Below are 19,865 nucleotides of genomic sequence, written 5' to 3'. Positions count from 1 at the left end.
CTGCACAGTCGTCCGGCATCCTTGCGACGTGGCCGGCCTACCGTAGTCTCCCAACTTTCGCCAGGTGTACAATGGTAATCTCTCCAAGCAGGGCCTGTAGCTCGTGATTCATACGCCTCCGCCACTCTCCGCTATCCGTTTGTACTTTGCCAAAAATAGTCCGCAAGAGCTTTCGTTCAAATATGGCTGGTGCACGTATGTCTTCCGTAAGCAAAGTTACTGTCTCAAGTTCGTAGAGGACTACCTGTCTGATTAGCGTTTTGTACATCGTCAGCTGTGCTCCTTGATCGAAGCGTCTTGCGAAGGGAAAAGTAGGCTTGATTTCCAGTTTGAATGCGTCGTTGGATCTCCTTACTCGTATTATTGTCGGTGGTGACCAGAAATCTCAATACAATACACAAAAGAAGTTATATTTGGTGTAAAAAGTAATAAAATTAGTACTGCAGTTACAAAAAATGGTTGAAATAGTGGAGGAAATATTAGAAATAATGTAAGAAGTAGTAGAAATAGAACAAAAAGTATTAGAAATGGTAGAGAAAGTAGCAAATGTGATTTAAGAAATAATGAAAGCGGAACATAAAATAGTTGTAGAAGGCTAAATAGAAGTAGCATCGACAGAAGCCGTAGTAGAAATAATAGAAAATACTACAGAAGTACTAGAAGTTCAATGAGAAGTAATAAAACTGGTGTAATAAATAAGTGAAGAGGAAACTCTATTGAGTTTTTCACCGCGTCATCATCTGAAAACAACAACCAACTATTCATTTGATGCGGCACAAGCTTTAAATTATGTCACTATTGTTCAGATTATACTAAAATCGTACTCTCATCCTTAGGTAATTCAATACTGAAACCGGGTGGGATTGAGCCTGAAAGTGATATAGCAGTCGCATTCACACAAATTGAGTGGTTGTGCGTTTGCTCTGTACGCAGATACACACGCATTGTGTCATGCCAACGCTCAATGAACCAGCATAATCTGAAATTACAAAACCACTGATCGTCACGTTTATATTTGAAATTTTGAAACAGCATCCCGTTCACATGTTCATTAAATTATGTTTTGAGTTAGACAATATGTTACAAACCTTGATAGTAGATATAAGGGATTAAATATCATCAATAAGCTCAGAATTAGCATAATAAAAAGGGCCGTTAAATTAGAATTAAAGTTATCCTTGTTCTACTTCAGACCAAAATTCAAATCTTCATTTAGTTTCTATTCGATTGTCGAATAGAAATTCGATAATTTAGGTATTTCATTTTATTCCCTTCAGTTCGTTTAGAGTCTCAATTTTCTTTTGCTTACCGCACATTTTATTTAAACATTTGTTTAAAATCCATTTAGCACCATTTAGATTCAACTATTCGCAGTGCCATATTGCGATTGTCTTAAAATGGCAAAACCAGATCTCACAGTTCCGAAACAACAGCCCCGGAAATGATGTAATTACTGGAACGTGCCTGTGAGCGAAGCAGGAGTGTCGCGCTCGTTCAGATGTAATGCACAGATGGCTTAAAACCACACCGTTACTCCGGTCGTTAACGAAAAGGATCGCACAGCTGTCCCCGAGGCAGCCGTAGCTGGCTGGTCGTCCTAGAGCGCGATATCGCACCTCTCCCCTGGCACATATGTACCGACATACATATAGTATGATGGTAGCGCTCGTCACAAAGCAGCAGTTTTGTGATGTTTTCATTGCCATGTCCTTCCCCCTTTGCTGATACGATGCGAATTGGAATGCAGCGAAACGACATATTCGTTCTGACGGGTGCGAGTGAGCGAGTAGATGCAAGATTAGGACCCCAGTTTAAAGCCCTACACGATGCATCGGTGGTTTGTTTTGGTCGAACAGTTCTTACAGTGGTTGTTTTTGTTGTTGGAAGTAAGCACATATCCAGCACTCAGTCAGCAACCGTCCTCTGGCTCTGGGTTGCTGGGAATGAAGTGTGTGCTGGAAGCAGACGAGGAGGAGGAGAGAGAAGGTAAAAGTGATGAACATCTGCTCGTGGCGCTTTACTCGAATGTGATGGCGAGGTCGGCCGGCTGCTACTGTTAAGCGAGTAGTCTACCTTCTCCAGGGGGTGACGCGGTGCCGTACCGTACGTCGGACTGCCAGTTCATTTTGGGTAAATATCGTGAACGGTTCGACGAATTGTTGGATGCGTCGTCCTGGTTGAAGCAGCGCAGCGGTTTCTCGTCGCGGATTTCGAAAGCGAGCACATTATGCTTATGATGCTCGGTGCAACAGTATAACGCGGACAGTTTTCTCAACGGATTCGTAAGGATTTCACAACGCGGCGCGGCTTTGGAACAGCGTCGACGGTGTTTTCAGTGAACGGTTTACGGTCGTGCATACTTTGGTTATTGTTTGTGTGTGACTAACATCGTTTGGGGGTTTGGGATGTGTCGACTGTTGACGATCGGTGGTTATTCTCGGAGAATTATGACCACTATCGCTTCGGTGAACATCATTGTGATTTGAAAGCTGATAGCCAAGGGATCCTCCTCTGGATGGCGTGTTTGAGTGATGTTAAGTGGTAATCAGATGTATCTGTTTTTGGTGTTCAGTAACGTTTGAAACAGGACGATGAACAGTGAATGTGCTATGTACCATACGCAAGGATAAAAATGGATAAAATTAAGGATACCGCATCTATCGGAAAAAACCTGAGTAACGTAAGTTCACATGGGTTGTCACCAATACCAAAACCATACGATCATATGAAGTTTTTACCAGTATTCAGACTAAATATTATCGAAGTAGAAAATGAAAAAAGTGTGTTGGCAAAATCAGAAAAGCCCTGTACTGAGTAAGCTTGGATTGAACTATCTGTTCATCGTCTTCATTGCAATCGTTGGACATTGAAAGCTCGTGTTTGCTTTAATCCGTATTTGGTCAGGTAGTTCGTTTTGAGCAGGTAGACCATGAATGTAATAAGGAGCCGAACATGCAAGTACACTGTGACGAAATCGAAACTATTCCTAAACATAAGTTATTTATATTCAAAGGTTCGGGTTTGTATTTTTTTACGCTGTAATCTTTTCATGGGTAACGCCGATTGAGTAAAAGAGAGAATTTGCCATAAAACAACAAAGTATTTTTACTCCTTTATTATTTGAATTTCGGTTTATTCATACAAGGAGGTTTTTCCGTTTTTGGAAACAACGCAAATTCACAACGTTTTTGGGCATTAGACGACATTGCTTTTTCCGTGTAAACCTTATGGAGGAAGCAAAGTAAACTATTTTAATCATATGACATGCAATAACTGAGCGCTGTCTGTATGAAAAATAATCTTTAAAATACAGTTAGTTGCACTCACTGCGTTCCAAAAGAGCAAAAAATGGAATCTATTTCCTGATGTCTTTTGCTTTCATTTTATTTTTGCTCTTTTAGTCCTTTAGTTCTTTTTGCTAGGAGATAGAGACATGGTTTCTTCAGTAAAGCTATAGAAAATGTAAAACCATGCCTTTTTGTTAAAGAAATGGAATTTGTATCTCCATCGAGTGCAGAGTTAGAGAACATTTTCTTTGAAAGTTATTTAAAAATTGGTTTTTCATACTTAACATTTGCTATTCATGTTTTGTAAAAATATATTGCTTAAGGCAATTATCGAAGCATTTAAAATACACGTTTTTTTTAAGGCTGCAAATCTCTAGGACTTTTTCTTATAAAGTTATTGTATATTTAATCTTTATTTTCCCTTTATTTCACGAACCTATAGGAATCAAGCGGAATAATTACTATGAAATCACTGCTTCACCTTGAAGCTTACGTTAATTGCTGCAATTGAAGGCACACATCTTCTACACAATTATGAGGAACGTGCTGCTCGATCCACAGATGCTGATACTTGATAAGTGCTGTAAATTTGTATAGGTTCCGATTGTCTCCATCCGCCTATATTAGAATGTAGCAAGCATAATATCTTTTATTTTGAAAAGGGAGCAAGTGTCTGATGCGAAAAATGATTAATTGGATGAACTGGATATTTTCGATTGATGATGATTTGATTTGAATTTGAATGATTTTTAGCATCAGACACTTTTTCCCTTTCGAATATAATATGCTTTTTCTTTTGCTTTTCCAGTCTCTTTTTCGACCTTTTGTTCCGTTTTCTTCTTTTCTATACCGTTTTATAGGTTTTTGTTTCCACTTTTCTATTTTTTCTTTTCCTTTTCCTCTTTCCTCTTTTCTCTTCTGTATTCTTTTTTTCTGTCGCATGCTTTCTATTGCATTGTTCGGTTTTTTTTGCTGTCCAATTTTCTTTATTGTCAGTTCTGTTTTTCTTCTTATTTTTCTCTACATTTTTGTAATTTTCTGTCCCGTTGTTCCTATCCAGTTTTCATCTTTTTTTAAATTCACCTTTTGCTCATTTTTCGTTTTCGTCTGTTCCGTTTTTCCTGTATCAGGGGAAGGGCGGTAAGAACGGACACCTTAAGGTAAAGTCTCAATATCTACTCAAATATAACTGAATTGATCGGAATTTGAATATATGAATATATGGTACTACCTGCCTTAGCAGAACATCCGTTCATAGCAATGAGCCTATCATGTCAAAAAGAGTTGAACATATTCAATGATTGGTCATGCTTCCCAACTCTTGTATGAAGGGCCAAAAGGGAATTGGTCGATAAGCAACATCACTTACACGAACCAGGGATTTAGAGAATCTCCTTCCAAGGGCTAAGTCACCTGAGTCAATCGTTGAATAAACCGTCTTAATGCAGAATGACTCCAGTAGGTGGGGAGAAGAGCCCGCTCATTATCCACGATGTGTTGTTAATCGGGCCAAGATTAACCCTAGAAAGTTGACTGTTTCACTCTCCCTAGGCCCATCGCTTCAAACAAGTGCTCTGATGGTCCGTCCCTCTTCCCGATTGTAGGTTATTTATGAAATGTGGTATATATGGGTAAAAATAGAACAATCTCACCAGCAGTCCTTCGAATGGAATAGAGTTGCGTCCTTTTAGTTTCCATAAATGCTTCATAACTGAATTGATCGGAATTTTCATACAAACTGAACCTTTAAGTCTCTGTCTAATAAAGTTAAAACGTGTGCTAGAAATTTTTTTTCAAAATTTATGCTTTTTTTAATATTATAAACATTATGTATAAATCAGAGTTTCTGCGCAGGGGCGGGAAAGATGGATTCTTGATATGGGAAAGACGGAGACTCGCAAAAAGGTGTCACGCGTCATCGAATTATCAGTATTAAGAAAGATTAACATATTTCATCATGTATTTAGGAAAGAATTCAAAAAGACAAAGAGATTTTTTTAATCGAGTAAAAAAAATATTGATTTTAGGCATTTTTACTTAAAGTTTAAACGCGAAAACCAAATCTATTCTTGCTTTTAATATATACGTTATTATTTTCCATGCAAAAATCTACGAAAAAAGACAAAAACGAAAGAAAAATTTTTCGGCTGATTTTCGGAAATTCCGTTGTTTGAATTTCCATTTCTGTTTCGTGCTAGAAGCATTAACTCAACTCATACACTCATTTTTCGAGTTTTTCAGGCTATAGAACCCATAGACAATTGATTTTATGAAAAAAAATTAACTTATGTCCTACAAATTATTTTATTGCCCCCCCCCCCGATTTTTCAAGCCAATTTCTAAGGGGGGGGAGGGGGGTGACAAAAACTTAAAACTTTTTAAATTATTTGACAATGACCTAAATAGAAAAAAAAGTTATGAAAAATTTTATCATTAATAGATTGGAAATTAACAAATAAGAAAAAATGTTTCCAAAAATTTCATGTGAAAGAATTTATTCTTTAGAGTTTAGAGTAATTTTTCTTTAGAGTTTTCCAGCATCACTTTACCTAAAATTGGATTTAAAATTGAATAGGATTTGTTTTTAAATTGGACTTGAAACTCATGATTAGAAGTTGAACTTGAACGCATTTTAAATTGGTATGAAATTAGATTTGAAATTGTACTTGAAGTTAGGCTTAACCTCAAAGTTGAAATTCAACTTGGTAATGGACATGAAATATAACTTAAAGTAAGAATTGAAATTGGACTTGAAACTGGATATAAATTGGATTCAATTTGTACTTGTAATTATCTTGTAATTATCGCGAGGTACGATGCTGGTCTAACAAGCCAGTCGTCGCATGTTCGAATCTCGGCTAGGCGGTGCTTGCTTGATAGAGTCAGAGTAGGATCGTTACACTGGCCCCGTAATTTTCCTGTACTCTAAACAGCCGGCTGCGAAGTCTGTCGATAAAGAAGCGTAATATCTAATGACGTTTTAAGCCCACGACTTTGCTTTGTACTTGTAATTGAACCTATATGGAATTGAACTTAAAACTAGCCTTAAAATTGAACTTTAAAATTAGTGTTGAAATTGGGCGTGAAATAAAATTTACACTTCAAAGCAAAGCCTTGGGCTTAAACCTATTTTTAAGAGCCTTCTTTATCGACATATTTCGCAGCCGTCTGTAAGAGTACAGCTCAACTACGTGGCTAGCTAGTGTAACGATTCTAGTGACACTATTTAGCAGCACCACTCAGCCGAGATTCGAACATACGAAGACTGGCTTGTTAGACCAGTATCGTACTTCGAAGTTAATTGGGCAGTTGATTTGGATTTCAAATTAAGCTCAAATTCAGATCGATTCACACTGCTAAGCTCCTACCACAATGCAGTCGGTAATCGTCTATCTTCACGGTGGTAGAAGCAAAAAGAGCAATCGTACAAAAAATAATTACCGTTGGTGAGATGTGAGACCATCTAATATTGGGTGTTATGTGATGATAGTTTAATCGTCAAAACACTCGGGCGCCAACCGAGAGAGTGTGGGTTAGAGTTACACTTACCAATTCAACTACGCAATATATTTTTAGCCTCATATCGAAGTTTCGCAGTTTCATCCAGTCCATCGTTCTTCTCACCAAATGCTCCTCCACTTTGTTAAAATACTTTAATTCTGCTTGAAACTATATTTGAAATTCAGTTTATAACTGCATTTGAAAATGAACTGGAAACTTGAACTATTTTTACGCAGCTTTCTCGTAATAATAGTAGCAGATTAAACTGAAATCTACGATTTTCTGGTTAAAGCAATTATTTAGTTTTAAGGATAAGGTGGGAGACGTGCTACAATTCCATAACGAAAAGAAAATTAACAAACTTTTGTTCGTAATTTTAACATCCTTCTTACAGTTCGTCTACTCAATATTTCTGCCTCCATTCGGTAAAACGGTAAAGCTTATCTGGAACAATCTTAATCACTTTATGATGTAAATTTAATTCCGTTAATTCGACAACAAATATGGCTCGTCTTCTATCTTGTGTAATCGAGCATTATCATTTAAGTACGCGATTCAAATAGTGAAGTCTCCTGCAGTAGTTGATGCGAAAGATGTCGCTTGCTCAATTTTTACGGTTGTGTCCATGGCATTAAACGTAAGGTTAATGATATTTCAAGCTTTGTTGGTATCAAAAACGCTTCTAACGAGCGTTGGCCATAAAAATGAAATAGTTTAACCAGTAATGCAATGTAGCCTTTGCTGGTAAAGCATCCGAAAAATGCTGTAGACCCGACTGCAGTCTGTTATTATGTATCCAGTTGTTAAAAATATGCTAGCTGAATCTCGTTCTTTCGAAGAGGTATTGTACCATCAGTAAACTATCCCGAACGAATTGAATACAAAGCCATCATTTGCAGGGCTACGACCGATAGTGTTTCATTTATTGCGTCGTCCACCCAACCTTGCGCAATTATTGCGAAAAAGCAAGTGTAAGAAAAAGTTTGGAAGATATTACCCATAATTCCCAGACACGAAACGTTTTCAAAACAAATGGATAGGTAACTAAATACAGTGCTTCGCGATTGAACAAATTTGGCCTGATTTCTAAGGTCCTATCGACAATCGTAATCAAACATTGTAAGAGTTTGTTTTCTAATACTAGTCTGGCAAAATCAGATCAAAAATAATAGTGCATGATTATTCTCAGTAGAATTTTAATTATTTTTGTTTTTAGTCTAAAGTCTATGTGATGCTGAAAGTGAAAATAATTGTGCACTAACTGAGTATACCAAACAACCACACACATTTCTAAGAAAATATCCTTTACAGAATCCATATATTTTAATTCATTGATTGGAAATGATTCATTGATATTATTTCCCGTTTACAATTCCGAATAACAACAACTTGTAGTAGGTTGTGTTCATACCATTAATAGCCTCGTCATTTAATCATTATCTTCTATTGAGAAAGAGTTTCCGTTGTCAATTCTGACTCACAAGTTGCAGTGCAGTGTAAACCATTACATGGATTAGAATCATGCCACAGTTTGTATTGTTTACCACTGAGCGGTGGTGGTCCTACTGTCGGGCTGATTGCTCGTAAACATCACATGTTTCCGTAAACGGTTCACCTAGAATCGCCATTTGCGACTATTCCATTCAAGTCGAATCCATATAGCTCTTTATCGTACCTACCGAGCCGGTCGGTGTTGAGTCTACGGTGAAGGAAATAACATATGTTTCTATTATGCCAGATACGGCCATTACTTACACCATTTGCCGGGTGGCCATAGCGTCTGAAGCGATTCCATTCACAACCGCGAAGGTAAACAAAAGATCACTCTTCCGTCGTCGAACGAAAGTTGTACCTACTATTGCGGTAGCGCGGCTGCTGGTGTTCAGTAAGACACAAACATTCCTCCTGTTTTACCGAATGAATCACCCGGACTAGCGCCTTAGACCGCCAGCCAGCAATGTCTGTGTTTTATGGGCTATCACAGGTCACACGTAGCGATCCTATTATTTCACCGTCAAGATTAGTCATTGGCTAAGTCGCTACTGCTGCTGCTGCAAGATAACTGTGAGATGTCGTATTTTTGCCGGAAGTGGTCAGAAAGACGCGATAATGGATTCTTGAAAAATTAAAGGAATTGCTTTGTTGTGATTCATGGGAGATCTTTTGCCAAAATTTAAACTTTAAAGATTCAATTCTTCCAGTCGTTTTAATTTTCTTTATTTTTGACCGTTTTAGCGTTGTAAGCGGTTCCGCAATCCAAACGCTAATTACTTTAATTGCAATCAGCCACATATTTTCCGATAAAGTACAATGTGTGTCACATGCGGTCGACTGCAGCTTAATTATTGCATTTATTTCCATCTATTATGCAGACTCTGACCTGGGGAAGGTGGTTGAAAGTTTCATCTAACCCGCATATTTTCTCGTTGTTTGTCGGCAGGATGGCATTATATACCCGTGCGGAAGAAAGATGATAACCGACCGGTGTTCTCCTCATTCAGGAAGCCAGTACACATTGCATTTTAAAAAGGAGCGTTGCGAAAAACTACCGCCCGCCTTGTATCGCACGGTATATACTAAGCTTGATGATTAATTTTGAGCCGATAGTGTGCTGTACAGTCACGAGGTTTAATAAGAGTTAATTTTAAAGCTTTACTCTTTGCTTGCTTATAACTGCCATTTAAAATGGGTCCATGATAAGATGGAAGTAGATTTCAGAGGACGTTTTCGACCTTCAGTTAACTTGTTTATAATTAGTTTTATAGACATGTGAATTACTGATTACTAATTTTCCTTTGTGGAGTAGCTTTTTTCGTAGCTTGAAATATTAGTTATCTTGCTGGTTACTGATATAAAACGAACAGAATGAAAAAATTTACATCACATTCGACGTAAACTGAAACGCATATAAATTCATGAATTAATCAACACGTAACAAAAATCAAACATGGAATGAAACTAACGAGCGTCGCTTTGTCAACCTCTTATGACAGCACAATGCCAAATGCAGATTGTGGTCTCTAGATTACGTATGCAGGTACCAAATAGTCGTACTAACGAAATGATGTCAAACAAATAGTAGAATGGAAAAGTTGAAAAAAAATTGAAAAACACAAGCGATGCGTTCGTTCTTATTTAGTAAGTTAGATTGATGCATCTTTATTTTGTATGCTTTTTATGTAATTGACTAAAATTGGCTTGGATTTAAATAAGAGTTTCATTAATCGATTATCAAAAAATAGCTATACATGTATACTACGATAGTACGTACCTTTGCTTCGTTTAGCGTACGTATTATCGAAATATACGTAGAATTTATTTCTAATTCCCGTCGTAGTAAGGAAAGCCACTCTAATTTTCATCAATTCTTAGGTGAATTTAATGAATACTCCAAAAGTTCTGCTGCTGATTTAACTCAAACACGCCTACCTTCCGATCCGTGCCCTTTGAAGTCACTAAAAAGCGATTATTAAAACATTTTATTCAAATTACGCAACTGACTTTATATCTTAAATTCGTCGTACCGTTTTAAAATCCGTCCATCAAAATTTTTCATAGTTCGAACTAAAAATCACAATAATTTTTACGAAGCTAGCGCGCATGTATTTGTGTAGGACGGTATGACAAATGTTATTCTGCAAAATTTCTGCAGGTCATGCAAGTTTTCCCGGCTACAGAATAACGACAATGTGTTATTTTCAATTAATGAATGACGGAAATTGAAACGATTAGTCGACATTTTCTTGTTCGGTGCACAAAAAACGTAGGAAATTTGGCTGCTGGGAATTCTTTAATGAAAAATGGCATTTAAATAAATCTCAGCTCACTTTGATTAGTCGCGTATGATAGTCAACAAACTAAAATATTAGGGAATAACTTATTTTGCATTGCCACTAACAGCCTCCCCCAGTCGAGATTCAAACATTCGACGATTGGCTTATTGGGCCAGCATCATATCTCGAGACCAACTGGGAGGCCATTGTTGTTTTAAGCTTAATATTGCACACACTATTTAATAAATAAATATTTTAGAGATATTGACATAGTATACCAGCTTATTTTCATTTCTTTTAAATCAATGGTTTTGCCTTTTGTGAAACTAGGAATAGCAAGTAAAGTGTTGCTGGAAAATGTACATACTATCGAGGCAAAATTTACGTATTATCGAGGGTACGTACTAACGAGGGTACGTACTATCGAGGTATACCTGTACATAATACAGCCCTATACCGATCTAAATTTAAAATTAAAAATTATTGAGCATCCGGAAAGTTATCAGCGTTTGAATTTTTGTGTGTTTTGTACACTATGTAGGATGTAACACTTGCACTGCGTGTTGAAATGAAACGAAAATTAAAAGATATAAAGAGTAATTCTCGCTGAAACGGGGCCACTACTGACACGAGGTCTTCAAATATTGGAACTTTTGCGCTTAATTGGTTGAAAATGGTTGAAAAATAAGAATTACACTTTTGCCTAATAGGCCTAATAGGTTCAAAAAAAGTCAACACTGTGGACGTGTCTGATTCTGAAATTGGAAATTTAAATAATACTGATAAAATCCATGCATGTGAACTGCGTGCATACATATTTCAACAAATGCAAAACTAATTTTGGTTAAACTTATCAATTCTTAATTGAATCCTGTTCACGCACGTATGTGTTTGTTCCTATGCATAAGAAACAGAATTTTTCATTGCTTTGTATTTTTTGCAAATGCATCTGTCTTCGCTAATATAACTAAAATAGACGAACGATTGATAAAACTCCTGTTTGTAATACTCGCTGTAATCTCTTCTTGTGAACAAATTGCTGAAGAAAAATTTAAAAATTATGTTCATAGGCATAAGTTTTACACAGTTTTACGTGTCTCTGTACGGATGGTATCGAATGGCGACAATTTTGCATAAGGTATGAATAAGAACCTTGTCATGAAATAATTAATAAACCTATGCTTCCAATTGGTCGGATGTCTAAGGAAGCGCAGGAGCATATGAATAAAGAAATGCGGCGTCTAAGAAAGGACAATTCCCGAAAATGTTCTCGAATGACGAATTTATTGCATGTGTTTATCGGGTTGCTAATTTCGTCAGATCCGATCACTTCTGGGCTCCGCAAAGAAACGAAACGGAACAATGATTTATCGGCAAATGTTAAAACACTTTTGAAGCTAGAAGAGGATGATAGCGATTAACAATATACTAGTAAATATTTAGCAAAAAAATTCATCGTGTGAATAAATTCAAAAACTATTATGTCTTAAATATCTGAAATCGAACGAAATCTTTCTCTGATTCATGTGTCGCTTCCATATTAGGTCATTACTTTTGTTATCTATCAATATCTTTCAATATTTGCTTCAAAATTCCAAGGATAGCAAAAAACACTGTTGGCTAAAAAACAGTTTTAATTTGTTTCAAAACCTACGTGAATATGGAATAGTCATTCAAATTGAAACACAGTTATGTTTTGGAAACAAGAGCTTGCATAATTTATTATAATTTTAGTAATTCAGTTTGTTGCAAAACACTCAGAATACAAAAAATGTATATACAGACAAACAAAGTATGATTTACAGTATAATTAAATTTTTTAAACAACCCTAGACCTTCATAAGATTATTTTAGAACATTTTAGATGCAAAAATCAGATTCAGCGACCCAAAACTACCCTTAGATGACATTTTCAGCATCTTCGGATCACTTTTTTATTTTTGTCCAGTTTTTGTATGGAGAGGATCCACTGTACAACGGGTCGAAGGTTATTTAAACCTTCACTCAAAAAAATCAGCACGTCAAGTTTACGTGAAAACATATGTAATTCTCATCCATCACAGTTTTCATGTAACATTCACGTGAATTGTTGGTAACTCGCACTCATACTAACCAGTTTACGTACGATCCCGGTAAATTTTATCAATTTTCCCGTTAACTAGTACATGAAGTTCACGTAAGTTGCTGTACAGAAGTTTGCATGATTTTTCACGTGGATGCGACATGTCGATTTTTTTTAGTGTAGAGCAATTTGATGTCTCTGCTTGGGAAGTACTCCAGGAAAAGTGACGAAATCCCCTCGTTCCAACACAACAAGATGTCGTTCGACCGTGATTGAACCTAGACCAATTTGATGTCTGTGTTGAGGAAGTGCGCCAGAAGAAGTGACAAAACATTCTAGTCCCAACCGATCGAACATTCAGAACACTTAAGGTGAAATTAGTCGTCATCGATTTTGCCAATTTCAAAAGCAGTTTTTTTGTTAGAAACAAAAATTCTGTTCATGAAAATATATTCGCTGTGTTCAGATTGGCAAGAAGAATGCAGTATTTACACTTTTACAAACAGAACCCCGCTTTTGGGCCCAAAAACTGCTTCCGGGAAACTAACAGTCATTAACTTTTCGTCGCAAAGCCCAATTTCGGAAGCAATTTTTGGACACAAAACAGAGGTTCTGTATTTAAAAATTTATTCACTGCATTCTCCTTCCCAATCTGAACACAGCAAATGTATTTTCATGAACAGAATTTTGGTTTGAAACAAAAAAAACTGCCTTTGAAATGTACAAAATCAATGACGGGATAAATAAGCTGTAATTAACTTTTCGTCGGAAAGTCTAATTTCGGAAGCAGTTTTTGGGCCTAAAACAGGAGTTAGTTTTTTTAAATGTGTATTCACTGCATTCTTGTTGCGAATCTGAACACAGAAAATATATTTTTAATATATTTTAATATAATTTTTGTTTCAAACAAAAAAACTGCTTTTGAAATTTGCGAAATCAATGACGACTCATTTCTCCTTAAACCTAGGTTAATTTGATATATGTGTTGAAGAAAAGCGCTACACACTTAAATTTTTTTATCGAACTCTGAGCAGCCGAACGTTCGGTAAAATTCGGTGGTGCCAAACGACGTTTACGGATCATTACAGGGATACCTCGATATAAGACAATTTATAATTTCTAAAAGTTGTCTTATATCGAAACATGGTTTTTCAAAAAACATTTGCATTAGCGGTCGCCAGTTTTGCTCTGTGTTATGTGTTTACGGTTTTTGAACTATTTATCATTGTTTGAACTATTGGTTTTGAGGTTATTTTGAAATAATGAACATTTTCATGGCACCGATTTCAGAAAGGAAAATCAGCTCTGGTATCGTTATCAGCTATGTCAAAGGGATTTGTTTCGATATAAGACAAAATTGTCTTATATCGAATTGTCTTATATCGAGGTTGTTTTATAACGAGGCTGTCTTATATCGAGGTATACCTGTAGTAATGTTTGGCATCATAAAAAAAATTTACCGAACGTTCTGCTGCTCAGAGTTCGGTAAAATTTACGGTAATTTACCGAACTCGGTACTATTTTTAAGTGTGTACAGCTGTAGTGTTGGTTTGTAATATGATTTTAACGGGTGGCAACTAAAATTTTGGAATTTATTTTTCAAGCTATCAAAAGAAAAGACAAAGAAGATCTAATTTACTGAAATTAAAGATACATTGTCCATTGTTGAAAAAAAAATTAGTGAACATTTGGAAACGGTTCGTAATAGGCTGTTCGGTGAAGATTCCGTTTGATATCGGAACAGGAGCATTGTACGGCTGTCATGTCAACTTTGTGAATGCCTCTCTTGATTCTATCAATCAAATGTTTGCAATTCGTAGCTCTCCAGTTATTTTTGTACACCAAGGAGCTCAAAATTTCGAGGGAATCTTTGATTGGCGACACTGAGGCAGATTTTTCGGGTTATGGTTAATGTTTATGTATGTAGTGGTTTAGTGTTATAGGTTCACAACATTTGAGTTGCAGTTGTTATTAATCGGTTTCCGTGTCAGAATGCAACTAAAATGGTTCTGCTGGAATCTAAGATTGACTAAAGCAAAGCAAATTGGGTACAAATGGGATCGAATGGGTATTTAGGAACGATTGTTTTTTTTTGCATAATGCGATGAAGATTTATCTGACCAAAACACGTAGTGTCCATCTGCATGACGTTTTTGTAGAAACGGGATCAAAATTTTCTTCAAACATTCGTTCTGGTACACATCGTGATTGATCGTTAAACCAAAAAACTTGAACTATGGCTTAGAAATCCCTCTCTCGGAAATGGCAATGTACAACATCACTCTCTGTTCAAACTCTTTTTTAAACTTATATTTTATGTTCGGATAACTATTCATGGAATAGGATCGATCATTTCCGGGAATGTGCTTCTTTGAAAGACGGAAATGGTTTTTGGGTCAAAAACAAAGCATTTTCCGGGTTAATTTTTTATCAATCTCGTTGGCTTACCGAATCCATGTCATTGAAAGCACGAGAAACAGAGCGAGGTCCTTTAATTGTCCTACGTCACCCTTTTGTACAACCCTTAGGGCTGTATATCTTGTAGTTTTAAATAGGAGAAAATCAAGAATGCACTTTTAGGTGAATTGAGCCGCTTTTTCAATAAAAACATCTGATGTGACATATTCAATTGAATTAATGTGCAACAAAGTGGTTTGTTTTTTCAATTTTTATATAGTTTTCGATGAAAATGCATCGAGTTCTTAACAGCAGAAGCAAAATCATTGCGTAAAGCACCATTTGGCAAAATTAAACCATTTTTGACCAATTGGCGTTTACGTCACTTTTGCATATGACGGCAGTTTTGCGTCCATAATTTTGGCTGGTCTTTCATTACCTTGCTTGAAACACATACCAAAAAATGAGTAGTTTTTCCGTGCGGGGTGAAACACGCCTACCAACGGGGCCAACAGCCAAAGCGTATAACTTTAACAATTTTTAACCGATTTGACGAAACAAGGCTGTTTTCCTGCTACTATTGGGCTGTAAACAGTGAGTTCGGTAGACGTAAATGTCCAGTGATTGATATCTTTCCTTCTCCGCTAAGTTGAATGCCAGAAGCAGAAGTTAGTGTTTTAGTGTTATAGGTTCACAACATTTGAGTTGCAGTTGTTATTAATCGGTTTTCGTGTCAGAATGCAACTTAAATAATTCTGGTAGAATCCAAGATTGACTAATCGAATATATTTCTTTTGTTTAAACGATCAGTTTCCAAAAATTGCCAAATTTTGATGGCGAGTTAATTTGAGCAGCTTATTATTCTGATATGGACGATAAAATTTAATGCGCATATGCTGCACAATTACAGAAACTGTTGAAAATTTGTTATTTATTCCATCGGATATTTTAATATTTTCAATCGATATTGGTAATCGATCAGGAGCATCTGACAGTAAAACCTTACTTTTTCTGCTCACGGCTATTATATATTTTCAAGTTAATGAAGTGTTCTGGGTGATTTAGCTTTCTACGCAGGAAGCTTTATGGCGGTTGCCGTCAAGCAGCGAAAAGCACAATCTATTTATTATTGCTTTCATCAGAGCGTAGTAAATCTACTTGAGCTTATTGCTTGACTCTTCAAGAGGTTGTAGAGTGGGTCTCTTGGTCGGAAGGAAGTTTTATAGCGGTCATCAAAACGTTCTAGTGGAGCTCATACTTAATTAGCGGTTTAATGATATTGATCATGAAAACCACTATAGAGGAACGCAGGGCTGTCATTCGCTCACACTATGCGCCCAATGTTCCAATATTATGCCTTGTCGCATAGAGCGATTCGGCAACACACCTCTACAGCTAATATGCACACAGCGTACGAGCGAAAGCAGAGTGGGAGCGAACGACAGCACTCGGTGAAAATCGCCCAGTGAGTGACAAACAGCACTTGGTGCTGCCCTTTGCCACACTCCGTGCGGAATTGCGCAAAAAAATTGTTTTGTATTTACAAATTTTCTGCTCTTTTGAAAGTGAAAATACACGCTGCACTGAACAACTAATATGGTCTATGTTAAGTTAGTGCGGATCAGGCACCGCAACAGTAAAAATGTTTTTTTCAATCACACCACTTCAACTGACCCAGCGCAGGGTGTACAATCCAGCCGCGCAGAGTGCGGCTCTTGGTGTGGTAAAGCACGCAGCAAATTTATCACTCTGCGTTTGCGACGTTTGTTGGTGCGCGTAAAGCACGAAAGAGCGTGTTTAGCAAAAGAGACACTGAAGGGAATTTGTGGGCGAACACAGACCGCATGGCGAGTGTTGTGTTGTTTAAGAATGTGTGTCTTTTGGTCTGCGCTGCGGTTTATGCCACCTCTGGAGGAACGTAACAAAACTTCAATTGTTGCTTTAAAGCATTACTTTAACCTTATTAGCAAAGATACCCCCGCTCCGGTAATAAATAATATGTATAGGAAGCTTTTGGTACGGGAGGTCCATCTCCAAGTAACAACGGTAGCTGAATTGCAAGAGCAATGGCTGTTTACGGGTTGGTTTAAGGCGATCAACGCTACATAAAGTAAGCGCTCAAATGGTGTTTAAATAAGCGATGTGTAAGCTACTTTAAGTTTTTCAAACCAGTTCTGTCCCAAAAGCTGAGAAAAAAGCTTAATAGCAGATTTTTTTTGCTAAACAATCTGCTTCTAAACAGCCATAAACATCAAACCGTTTTACGGCTGCTTAAAGGTGTTAAAATGTAGAGTGGAAGCTTTCATTAGGCTCACAGCCTTCAAACTACTTTAAGTCTGCTTAAGTATGTTAAAGTGGCTTTACAAACTTCTACCAAGTTTTCATTCGGCTCACAGCACACATACTGTCAGATCATAGAATTTCGCAATTCGGCTGACAGCAAAAGTTTGTCAGTTATCGACATTATCGACTGCTTCACGCAAGACGGGCTAGGCTTCAGGTGTAAAGATATTCTCACTGTCTGTTCTGCAGATGCAAATGGGGCGGGTCATACGGTGAGTGCTTATGGATCAAAAGATGGCGGGTTCAATTCCCGGAAAAAAGACATGCATTTTTAATTAGCTAGCTTACTTGTTCGCATTAAAGGTATTCGAAACTAAAAATATCGCGTTGACGGCGAAATAAAAATGACGCGTTCCATTTTTTTAATTTAAAAATAGATTTTTTTTGGCTGCATAAAGGTTGATGAAGCGTTGATTAAGCGACTGGAAAAGTAGATTGCAAAACTATTTCTCGTTCTAAAAATAGAATTGACAGCATTGCGCAAATTGGCTATTTAAAAGTGCAAAAAAGTTTCTATTAAGCTTCATTGCAGCTTCGAAAGCAGCTATTAATTAGCCTGAAGCTTGATAAAATCACCAGATTTAGATGTTTAAGAGCTGAAAAAAGGTTTTCATTTCTAAACCTAAACCATAGATCAGCCACAGGTTGAATAAAATCAGCTATAAAAGCGTTTGATCAGCCCGAAATTGTTACTTGGGATCTTTCCTAAGCAGCAATTTAAGTTTTATTGCGTTCCTCTAGTGGTTTTCATGACAAATTTCATAAAACTCCTAAATTAACTAGAACCTTCTGATGACCACTCTAAAACCAAGAGGCCCACTCTTCAGAAGAGTCAGGTCATAAGCTCAAGTAGGTTTATTACGCTATCCTCATACATACTCTTCCAAAAGAGAGTTAATGGAGAGTAATGTTCCACTAGTTGGAGACGCCATTGTAGTTGAAGACAACTTGACAAAACGATACATACCTTTGGCATATGTGGCATACATATTTTATTGCAGTTGAAAATTTCACTTGTCAATTTATTTTCAGAAAGCATAAAGTAAATTTGGTATTAAAATTTCACAACAGTCATTCTATTCAACAGTAAAACAAATTCCAAAACAAAATGTACTACCAAAAGCCTGATGCGTACCAAAGACATTAAAAATATTTCTTGAAGTTATTGCTCCCCCGGTGTGATGAACCACAGATTTCGTAGTATGATTCGGATTGGGCATTACCAGTACGTTCACTAGAGGTTCGTCCCATCTAGACATCAACTAGCCAGACGTTCTCGTATCATTCACACCTGAAATTATTCTGTTTCCGTTAGTAGCCCCTCCGAGAGGCTGGACCGCCAACATATACGGACACGTTTTGGCAGTTCAATCTACCATACTCTTCGTTGAAAGGGTTAAAGGGCCTTTTGGACACTTTTTCCCTTTTGCTGTGTGTGTGATCTGATGGCAGTTTGTCCGTCCCCGGCTTCACCGGGGGATTAGAATGTGCAATTTAGATTACATTATTGCACTTTTGAGATACGTCTTGACAGGCAAGTTTTGGTTGTAGCATTCGTTCCGGATGTTTGTCCAGGATGATTTTCAACCATTGATCTTACTTTCAACCGTACACGAATGCAATGCGACTGTGCAATGGGAGAAATCTTCTGTATTTTACGATTTGAAATGCAACTCATCAAATGGGGATATAGCCATTCTCATTTAGAAATGGCAAAATGATTGTAGCTGTATCAAAAACCTGAACCATGTGAAGCGGTTTGCAGTAGCGAGACATATTTATTGTCCTTTGTGTGTCCGATGGAGCCCGAAAATGTATTTTCAAATAAAGTTGGTTCCGGGCGGATCCTTTCCTACAGCTGTTCTTGCAGCAGGGGACAAATTACTTTTTCGCTATAAATTTCAACTAGGATATTCATCGGAGCTTTCCTGTTTCGCCCAACCGAAGCAGCAGCGCTTCTTCGAAAATGAATAATTTATCCATGCAAACCACGTTGGTTGTTTTACGAGTTTCTATTGGGAATGTTGCATGCTCTGGTATTCTTTTCAGATACCCAGCTCTAGCTATGGTAGAAAAAATTCAATGTTAAGAGGCATGCTTCCGAAATAATGGTGAACAAATTGCTGTGTCAAGTAGTCAATCGCGAATGTAGGCAGCAGCGATAATAAATATAAACTTTTCCGTTATGTGGCATGTAGCAATATGTACTACTTAGTTCAGCAGGAAAAAGTTGATTTTTTAGACAGTACTGTCTATTGTTGTGGAAGAAGCAGATTTATTTGACTAGTCATTCAATATTCTTTACTGGTAAACGATAATTATGCGAAAGTTTTTCAGGCACATGTTGCTCTGTGAATGATACATAAAGAAGAAAATTTACTCGTTCGATGTTTCTAACTTAATGGTTCTGTCGCTGAATTAATGCGTTAACTGTACTATAAATTTGTTATCAACTATCTATCTAGTTATGTGTTCTAACTATTTTAAAATTAAGGCAAACTA

The sequence above is a fragment of the Sabethes cyaneus genome, chromosome 3 (genome assembly GCF_943734655.1).
Source record: "Sabethes cyaneus chromosome 3, idSabCyanKW18_F2, whole genome shotgun sequence".
Classification (NCBI taxonomy): Eukaryota; Metazoa; Arthropoda; class Insecta; order Diptera; family Culicidae; genus Sabethes; species Sabethes cyaneus.
This window is presented reverse-complemented; position numbering follows the sequence as displayed.